The following is an 11801-nucleotide window of genomic DNA, read 5'->3' on the forward strand; positions in this document are numbered from 1 at the left end:
GGGTTTTTTTCACTTAATGTGCTTGCCGTGTGCACTTTTGATATGAAATTTACGTACATGTTATCTGGATGGGAGGGTTCCGCACACGATGCGCGAGTATTAGCTGCTGCTTTAGAATCCGCACGCAAAAGATTCCCGACACCGCCACCAGGTCAGCCTACAATGATTTCTTATATGTACACTGACATTTCAAATACTTCATCCGCACGCTTATTTATTAATTAATATACGAACAAGTGTAGGAAAATTTTACCTCGTCGACTCAGGGTACGCTAACAACGGATGCTTCATGGCACCATATCGGGGGACAACGTACCACTTGCAAGAGTATAGGGCTCGCCGTGAAAGAGGATTCCACAGTGAACGTGAGCTTTTCAACTACACCCACTCTTCGTTGCGTAATGTCATTGAAAGAACATTTGGTGTGTGGAAGGCTAGATTTCGTATTTTGAGAACCATTAATCGTTACCCCATGACCAAACAAGTTATGATTCCAGTAGCGTGTGCTATAATACATAATTTTATCCACATGTACCGTAATGGGGACAGGCTATTGGACCAATACTCACAAGATGGCGTTCCGGTTGCAGACATTGATCCACCGAATGTTGATGAGGACATTAACGACAATACTAACCATGAGGGTCAACCATTGGATTCTAATGCAGAAGTTGACATGAATGCTTTAAGGGATGCAAGGGCGCATACAATGTGGGCAGTGTACCGGCACCGTCGTGCACGCTAATGCCCTCGTTCATTGTTGTCTTTTTAAACTTAAATATGTATTTTTTGCTGTCTTTTTAAACTTAATTAAAATGAAAACTGATCTTGTACTTGTTATTTTTATTATTTTTTTATTTTTGTAATTACAAGTAATTTATTACAATAAAACATAATAAAGGCGGAAAAATAAAAAAATTGTAAAAGAATTGAATAAAATTGTAGGAGGAGAAAAAATGATATTCACTATTCACAACTCAAGTTTTATCACAAACAAACACAAACTCAAAAAATTCTTAACTCAAACCATAACTCAAGTATACACAACCAAACGCAAACTCAAGTTACAACTTAAAGTCAAGTTATAACTCAAATTCAACTTAAAAACTTAACTCAAAAATACTTGCAAAAGAACAAGCCCAAAAGCTTTTGCCTTACATATTCCCTCGTGTCACTTTGCATACACATATTATCATTATATATATATTAAAAGAGAGGACGGGATTTATTGTTCATGTTACAGTGCAATGAACAGTATCTTTCTAGTTTTAGTCATGCTTTTTTCTTTTGTTGAAATTTTAATTCCCGTTATGTCATGTTTGTAAAATTACGATATTGCCCTTCATTTTAGATTTCTGTGCGTTTATTTGCGTTGTGACCATTTTGGTCATTTACTGATGCTTTTGTTTATTTCGTTTGTTCTTCTTTCATTTGCTTTCTTTCACTTCTTTCTGTAGCTGTCTCTCTCTCTCTCCTTCAATTGTTTCCTTCCGTAATGTTCTACATTTCTTCTTCTTCGAGACTGAGCCTGAGTTTTTTTTCCCCTCTTTTCTATTTGTTGATTTCGGCCATTTTTTTCATTATTTCTTTCTGTTGTCATTTATGTTTTTCGTTGCTTTGCTCCTGCAATCTTCAACGTTTTTTTTTTATACTGAGATTAGGGGTTTTTTCCCCCCTTTTTTCCGTTTGTTTTCTTCTGCAACCTTTTAAATCTGTTTTTATTTTTGTGTATTTAGATTGAATAGGGTTATCTTTTTTTTTGGTTCATTTGTTTCTATGATTTTTTAGATCTATGTTTATCTTTTTTTGTTTCTGGATCTACTTTTTTTCCTTTCATTTTTTTTCTTCTACAACCTTTTAGATTTGTCTATTTTTCTAAATATTTGGCCAGATTTCTTCGTTTGTCATACTTCTTCTTTTTGTAAATTTTTAGATTTTTTTCCCTTTGCCAGATCTAGATATGCTTTTATTCTTGCGTACCTAGATTGAACAGGATTATCTTTTTTTTTTGGGTTCGTTCGTTTCTATGATCTTCTAGATCTATGTTTATCTTTCTTTGTTTCTGGATCTACATTTTTCTATTTCTTTTTTTCCCTTATGCAACCTTTTAGATATGTCTATTTTTCAAAGTTTTTCGTCAGATTTCTTCGTTTCTCAAATTTCTTCTTTCTGCAACCTTCTAGATCTTTTTTTCCCTCTCGCCAGATTTATTCATTTTTCATCTTTTTTTTTTTGTATATATATATTTCTCGATGTTTTATATTTCATTTTTTTCCTTCGGTTGTATATGCATGGTACTTTTTTGTTCCATTACGTTATTTGTTACCTTCGTACTTCATTTCGTTGAATATTTTTGTTTTGATTCCATGGGTTCATTCATGTTTTTCAGATCTATGTTTTTATTATTTTTTTTTTTAGGATATTGGGTCGTTTATTTTAGATCTGTGTTCGTTTTTTATGTTGTTCTGTTTTTTTTTTATTTGTTATTCGACTATTATATTAGTGAGGAAATTTTTTTTTTCATAATTTCATATTTTATTATTCATATTATTTATTTTTTTTGTTCCTGTTTTTATATACTATATCTTGATTTATTTATATTAACTTGAAGAAATGTCTAATATTTGTCGTGATTTAAATGTAATAATATTTATATTAATCTTCTCATCTGCCACGTGTATTTTTAATTTTTTCGTTTTGTATAATATCTAACCAAAAAATAATTGCCTGTTATTTATTGGTTATATTTTGCGGTGCTCTTCATGCAGTGTGACGGCTGTTGCTAATGAATCATTACTTTTATTGGTTTTTGTTTGCAGGGATTTGTATCCGAAATTAAGTAAAACACTGGTAACTTTCTCTATATATATTGTATGTTACCTTTTTACTCTCTCTTTGTCTACTTTTTCAGCCAATATTATCTATCATGCTCTATTCTCTCTGCTTTTTCAGTCTTTAAAGACCATAATAATACTACCAATTTCTTACTAATCTTATCGCCTCCTTTAAATTTCTTTGTTCTATCCCTGCTGCTCAGTAATTTTTGTTGCTTTCTTTGAGCTATCATTTTGCCCATGGTCCGTTCAATCAGGTAATCATTTTTTTAATTTAATTTGGTGATTTGTTCTAGAATATTAATTTATAGTGTTATGTTTGTTCGTTATATGAGATGTTTTATACTTCACTTTACTTTTTCCCTTCTCTATTCTACTATCAGTCACTTATTTCTGTTCTAATTTGATTAACTGATATTTTATATTCACAAAATTTCCTAAATCTTATTAAGATATAACATTTATCTTTATCAAAACTCCGTTTTTTGATATCAAAATATTTTATTCTCTCCTGGTTATGATGATGTTATATTTCATTTGTTGTTAATATGTGCCGGGTAATTGTTACTACAAATATGGCTATCATTGATGTTGCCCTTATTATTTTGGACTTATGCCAATATATTTTAATTTGTCTTTTGTTTTAGTTTTATTATATATTTGTATTTATAAAATCTGATTTTGTCTATGATACTATTTTGTACATATCCGTTTGTTTCCTCTGTTGTTCACTCTTTTTCTTCTTCATTGTATTTTTGATAATTTACTGTTATTCTTAATTTATTAACTGAGATTTGATATTTACACAGTGTTCTAAATTTTGTTACAACCAAATGCCTTTATTTATCAAAAAACTCAGTTTCTTATATTCAAACATTTTATTCTTCTCCAGTTATGATGATGTTATATGTCATTTGTTGTTAACATGTGCTGAGTAATTGTTATTACAGATATGGCTATCATTGATGTTGCCCTTATTATTTCAGAGTTATGCCAATATATTTTATTTTGATAAACTCTTTAATAATGTGGTTGGTAGCTATGTATATTGCCGGATTTTGTTTCAATTACTGATGGTACATAGTATTGACAACAAATGGATTTTATTTCAATTACTTATTGCTAATCTAAGCTATACTATTCTGTCTTACTTATGGCATAAATTCCTTGATAATATAGCTGGTAGCCATGTATATTGCCATATTTTGTTTCAATTACTCATGGTATATATTCTTTCCAACGATTGAATATAACCTGAACCAAATGTATATACAATTTTCTTACTTATGGCATAAATTGCTTGATAACATAGGTGGTAGCCGTGTATATTACTAGATGTCATATATATAACCTCATTTTGTACTTTCATGTTTTTCTTACCTGTGCTGGACAACTTTTTCCTTCCAGTTCACTTTTGATCATTCACTGCTATTATATTTCAGTCACTAATATTTATTGTCTGTACTTGACTATTCTTTCTTTCTAATCCATCTTTGCTCATTCACTACTATTTTTCCTCCGTTGACTAACACTTTGTATTTATACATTGCTCTAAGCTTTACTTCAAATTAATGTCTTTCTTTATAAAAATTTTGTTTTTTATATTCAAAAAATAAATTCTCACACTGTTTATATTTTTTTCTTACCATGTATCGGGAAATAAGCTACAAGTTTGTTTGAGGAAACATTACAAGTGGGAATCCGAAAATTTTCTTGCAGGGGCATGAAATAATTCACAAGTCCAAATTTATGATGTAATTGAGATATAAAATTGTATATAAATTTTTCTCTTATTCTGTTATAATTATTTTCAGGAAACAATAATAGCTTTCCTTTCTTTTAATACATGTAAAATAATACATATTATTGTTTATAACTATATTACGTTTATTTTTTATTTAATGTTTATCAACTATTAAAACAAGTAAAAAAACAAATAAAAACAGGGACCAAAAAAAGATAGTTATGCCAGTCCAAACATTTGGCCCCGAAACAGCAACACAAAAATCTGTTTGTAATTCGTTTGTACTAAGCAAAGCCAGAATTGTACAATTCAATAGTTTTTAACATAATAATATCATTTAACATCATACAATTTTGTTTTTATTTTTTCATTCTGAAAACCTCATTTCTTTTTATTTTATATTTTACTTACTTTATTTTTTTCCCTAAATATGTTTCAATTGCTTTTTTCTTAGTTTTTTCCTGATTTAATATATGTGTGTAGCATATTAGTATAATTAGGTCAATTCTAAAATATATTTGTTCTACTTTTTTCCTTATATTTTCTTTTTAACATATTGTAACCATTATATGGTAATAAATTATTTTCCTAATGTGTCATTTTCAAACATATTTGGTCATATTCTATCTCCATATTATACTGCAACAGTTGAAAATCAATCGTTACCTGCTCTATCTTCATAGCAAAGCATCATTTCTATATATAGTCTGATTTGGTTAGCTCCAATTTGCTATTTACACAGCATTCCGGGTATTATTAAAATTTTATGTCTTTATTATTTAAATATTTATTTATAAGATTAGATACAGTTGCTATTAATAATACTAAATATATTTATTTACTTTATCTATAATAAAATATATTACTTTTACTTTATAGTACAATATTGTAGGATACTATATATGGTTATAAACTATTAATTTCTTCTCATATTTTACTTATGATATTATTATTACAAAATATTTATACATATATTATTTTTATTTCTGAAATTATATATTCAATTTATATATGTTATATTGTTTTATATCATAATAATTTTATAATATTCATTCATTGATTAAAAAATTCTCATAAATATTTACTTATCATGTTATGTACATTTAATTTATCTTATTTGTTAGATAAAATTCTTTATACTATTTTGTTTAATATAGTAATCATGTAAGCTCATATGCCATAATCTTTTCTAACATAAATATAAATCTTACAAAATAGTTTATTAAATCATAATGTATTGTAATACACAGATGGAGCCGAAGAAAAAAATTAAAAAAACGCCCATAAAATCTAACTACCGCGTACGTCGTATCATCTCACATATGGACGAGGATTCAACAATTGTAAATACTGATTACTCAAGTAAATCAAGTTCTGGTGATGCAGATGTGATGCAACATATGACCGAAACTGAAAACAGACATATACTACATATGTCTGAAATTGAAAGCCAACCTATGCAACAAATCTCTGAAATTGAAAGCAGATCTTCTGAACAAGTTCGTGCATCAGCATTTGAAAACAACACACAAAATCGTAAATTTCTTACTTATACTAAATAATAAATTTTTTCAAGAAAAAAAATTTATATAATAGTTTCACAGATTGATCTAAATTTTTTTTCTTAGGTGATACTACTATGTACACCGACTTTGAAAACCGTTCTTATATCTGCCATTATTGTGGTGCTCTTTTTTGGCTTAATGAACGAATCAAAAGAAGTAACCCACCTAAATTCAATCTTTGTTGTAGACAAGGAAAAATTAGAATACCTTTTATTAAACATATTCCTTCTATACTATATAATCTATTAGATTATTATGGAGGATCATTGAGTACACATTTTCAAAAAAATATTATAATTTATAATTCCATGTTTGCATTTACATCATTTGGGAGTAATATAGAAAATTTCTAAAAAACTCTATCGGCCCTTATATTAAAATAAGTGGGCAAATACATCATTTGATAGGATCTCTTCTTCCAACTAATAATAATCCCCCTAGATTTGCACAATTATATATATATGATACAGAAAATAAAATTGAAAATCAAATGGCTTCATTCTCATTTGAAAATGAATCAAAAGATTTAATAAAAATAATAATTGAACATTTAATTACAATGTTAGACAATACAAATAATTTAGTAAAAATTTTTCGAATGATAAGAGATAGATATGAAGAAGATAAATTACCATCTATGAAACTAAGACTTATAAATCGAAGAAATACAGATAATAATCAATATGAATTACCAACTTCAAATGATATAGGTTGCTTAATAGTTAGAGATATTGGTGAATACGAACAAGGAAGAGACATTATAATTGAAGATAAAACAAATTCTTTACAAAGAATCACAAAATTACATCCATCTTATATGTCTCTTCAATATCCATTATTGTTTCCTTATGGAGAAGATGGTTATAGAACATATTTAAAATATCATGTAAATAACACAAATAACACATACAAAAGAAAAAGAATTTCTATGAGAGAATTTTATTGTTATCAATTACTAGAACATCAAAATCAAAGTGATATCCTATTTAGAAGTGGAAGATTATTACAACAATATGCAGTTGATGCATATGCCTGTGTAGAGGAAGATAAATTTGATTACATTAGAAAAAATCAAAAAAATTTAAGATCTGGATTTTATCAAGGAATTCAAGATGCTATTACAAAAGGAGATACAAATACACAAGCAATAGGTAAAAGAATTATTCTTCCTTTCAGTCATACTGGAAGTCCTAGATACATGATCTAAAACTATCATGATGCAATGACAATTTGTAAATATTATAGAAACCCTGATTTATTCATAACATTTACATGTAATCCAAAATGGCCTGAAATTACTAGAGCTTTAATAAAAATACCTGGTTCTAATTCTGCAGATAAACCTGATATTATTGTACGAGTTTTTAAAATGAAATTAGAACATTTTTTATCAACAATAAAAAGTGAAAATATTTTCAGAAGAATTGTAGCAGGTTAGTACATTTTTTCCACATCTACGTTTTTTTATCTATAAATATTATATAATATTATATAATCCTTATACTAAATATATCTAAAATAAATTTTTTGTTCAAATTTTGTAGATCTGTACGTAGTAAAATTTCAGAAACGGGATTTGTCACATTGTCATTTCTTGTTTTGGTTACATACCGATGATAAATTTCTATGTTGATAAATTTATTTCTGTAGAAATTCCTGACCCTCAAAAAAATAAAATAAAATACAATGTTGTTGCTGAATTTATGATGCATGAACCATGTGGAATAGCAAAACCAACTGCTCAATGTATGAAAAACTCAGAATGTTCCAAAAAATTCCCAAAACAAATAAAAAATGAAACATATATCGAGGAAAATGGATTTGTCAATTATAGAAGAAGAAATACAAATTTCTATGTTGAAAAAGATGGTATTAAATTAGACAATAGATATGTTGTTCCACATAATATAGATCTATGTCTTAAATATAACGCTCACATTAATGTAGAAATCTGTTCTTAGTCAATGCTTATAAAATATTTATTTAAATATCTAACAAAAGAACCCGATAGAATAAGAGCAGTCATAGAATAAAATATTTGTACAGGAAAAGTGTGGAGAAATTATTTATGAAGAAATAGATAAAATAAAAAACTATATTAATTGTAGATACATAACACCTTATGAAGCATTATGGCATTTATATGAATATCCAATACATCATAGAAACCCAACCATTCAACGTTTATCAATACATTTACCAAAAATGCAAAACATAACATTCAGATAACCAACATCTAATTGATATAATGAAACAACCAAATATTCATAAAACAACTCTAACATAATGGATGGAAACAAATAAAACTGATATCAATGCTAGAAATCTAACTTATAATAAATTTCCAACTAAATATGTTTGGAATAGTAGATATAAATATTGGTCTTCTAGACAAATAGGACATACAATAGGCCGATCATATTATATTCATCCAAACTCTGGAGAATTATATTATCTAAAATTATTACTAAATCATCAAAAATGAATAACAAGCTATGAAAATCTTCAAACTATTGATAACATAACACATGAAACATATCAGGCAGCATGTTATGCATTAGGTTTGTTAGGAGATGATAAAGAATCGGAACAATCCATATTAGAGGCATCTTTTTGGTCTACATCGTCACAACTATAACATCTATTTATTATTATATTATTATTTTACAATGTAAATAACCCACTCAAATTGTAACACCCTAAAGAATTAATTGAGATTAATTAAGGTAACTAAGATTATTAGTGTGCCTAATCTGATTTAATTAATTGAGTTTTGATTAATAAATGTTTCTGATACGTGTGAGTTTAAATAGTTCTAAGGTATTTAAATTATTCTCAGTAGTTTATTTTAACCCAGAAGTGTGTATGGGCGCATTTCTGGACTGCTCTTTTAAAATATTGACACTTGTCCATTTTCTTTCCTTTTCTTTTTCTTTTTCTTTTCTTCCTTTCCTTTTCTCTTTCCTTTCACATGCATCTCTCTCTTACTCTCTCTCACTCTCCCGTGCTCTCTCTCTCTCTCTCTCTCTCTCTCTCTCTCTCTCTCTCTTATTTGTGTCCCAAATCAAATGGATCTTGAACCAAGAAAAGATTTAAAGAAGTTTTACACGTCAAGAGAAGGATTCGAGGTAAGATTACTGAAAGAACCTCTATTGAATCTCAAGTTTTTGAATTTCAAAACTTATTTTTGGTTCAAACCGGATTTTGATGGTTTTTGAGTAAAACTAGAGTAGAAATTAGAGATTTTAGGTTCTTTGGACTTATTTTAGGACCTAGAACCCAGATCTAGTGGTTTCCTTTTGAAATATCTCGATTTGAGACTGGATTTGCAGGTTTTTGGACTGATTTCTGCGAGCTTCTCTCGCGCAGCTGATTCCACCGGTCGACCTGTGCGGTCGAACAAATCACATGGTAACCGGTCGACCGGATTGCATTGGCCTGACCGGTCGACCTGTCCGGTCGACCGGAGTGCACACTACCGGTCGACCGGTGGTAATGCACTGTTCTGTCACCAGTCGACCGGTTGACACGGGGTTTAACCCTGTTTGCCCTGAAATTGCTGTTTTGACCCCTGTTTTCGGGGAGAACCCAAATTAGCTTCATTTGGGGACTTGAGATGACTGGATTAGCATCTTTAATCCTTAATTTGAGATTGAAAACCCTTAGAATGATAATTTGAAACATGAAAATGGATTAGGGCATACTAATAGGAAATCTTGGTTGGAAATTGAGATTTAGATTGCTTTAGGAATGAGAATTAATCCTAAAGTGTTGTCTTGCATCAGTGATCGCTGAAGATTCAGACTGAAGAGGCTTGAGGAAGCAGAAGCTGAAAAAGGCAATGCTAGTCCCAAGTTTGATAGTGCGAGGTAGGATTTCTATCCCTTTTCCTTGTGAGCCTGATTTTTAAAAATATTTTGGCCTTGGAAATATTTTAAAGAAAGGGGTTGGTTTGCGAAAGAAAAACTCTTTGAAAACCATGGCTTGTGGAGTTTATGGAATCCATGGCTTGTCTTGTCTATGGAATCCATAGCTTGTCTAGTCATGGAACCTCATGGCTTGTCCAGTCATGGGGCCCGCGGCTTGAGTAGTTCGTGGGGTCATAATAACGATTTCAGAAAGTTAATAAATGATTTCTTAAGCCAATAGATCTTGTGAACTGGTAAGAGAGTCTATTGCTGTAAGCCTAGATAGGATACGGAGAGTGCATCCTCGGGGGCAGAACTCGAAACTCGATTCGGGTAGGCGAGGCACTTGGTTAGGTAAGTAATTTGTACTAATTACTTGCTGAAGCCTGTAACAGTTATTTTTAGTTATATTTCCTTTGAGAAAAAGGATGTGAGGTTCCGACTGTCTGTTGGAACTGAATGTCTTATTTTATTTACTTATTTATATTTTAATGTAGTTGAGTGGGGCTCGTCTGGGAATCTGCTTTATTGACCCATAATCGAGCTCCACGTCACCCACCCCGTTTGGGGTGTGTGACAGAGTGGTATTAGAGCACTAGGTTAAGAAACCCATGATTGTACATACATGTGTGACATTTGTTATCCACCGAACAGTCTAGTTTTATTTCAGTTAAAGGAAATGGCACCTCGCCGTAGGCCCGCTAATCAACCGGCACAACAAAATCAGGAATTTCTGGATGCCATGTAGGCTGCCTTTCAAGGCATGGCCACTAGAGCTTAAAATAAGCAGCCGGTTGAGGATATGAAGCAAGGTTACTTCCGGGAATTTAGGCGTGCGCCTATCCCCTCGTTTAATAGTGAGGGAGGACCCCAGGAAGTAGAGTTCTGGTTAGACTCCATAGTCAAGCATTTGAGTACTATGGGAGTTCCAGATGAATACTGGGTGGAATTTGCGTTACACAAGATGGAGGGCTTAGCGAATACTTGGTGAAAATAGGTCAAGAGAAGAATAGATGTTGCGGGACTGACCTGGGAGCAGTTTGAGACACTGTTCAATGAGCCGTACTTCCCTCAGAGTTATAGGATGAAAATGTGTTGGAATTCATGTCTCTACTGCAAGGTGACATGTCTGTAAGGGAGTATGAGGCCAAGTTTAATGACCTATCCCGGTTTGCGCCAATTTTGGTGGAATCTGAACACCTTAGATGTCTTATGTTTGAAAAGGGCCTCAAGAATTCTGTGAGGGGGTCATTGGTGGCTTTAAGGATTCAGAATTTTTGGGATTTGATAGCTGCTGCTACAAGGGTGGAACAGGATAACTTGGCCTATCACCAAAGCAAAGAGGCAACCGGTCGGGTCTCTGTCATGGTAGACCTTCTGTTTCAGGTGGGCCACAGTGAAGTGGTAGAAGAAACCGTAACTAGGGACAAACGGTTGGGGAAATGACAAGCGGTGGCAGTAATTCGTCCGGAAGTGACAGAAATGCTCCATATGAGCCCAGGTGTCACCATTGTGGGCAGGTGGGTCATATTAGGAGAAATTGTCCTAATCGGTCGCCGGCTCAACAAGCCCAAAGTGATGCTTCCTACAGTCAAGAAGGGCCACCACAGTACATGCCACCATATCAGCCACAATAGATGCCATACATTCCTGTGCCGACTTATCAACCACCTCCGTTTACACAATTCCGGCCTCAAGCACCGAGACCGGTACAACCACCTCTACCACAACAGTATAGGCCTCCGACCCA

This window comes from Morus notabilis, unplaced genomic scaffold (genome assembly GCF_000414095.1).
Source record: "Morus notabilis unplaced genomic scaffold, ASM41409v2 Scaffold1687, whole genome shotgun sequence".
NCBI classification, from domain to species: Eukaryota; Viridiplantae; Streptophyta; class Magnoliopsida; order Rosales; family Moraceae; genus Morus; species Morus notabilis.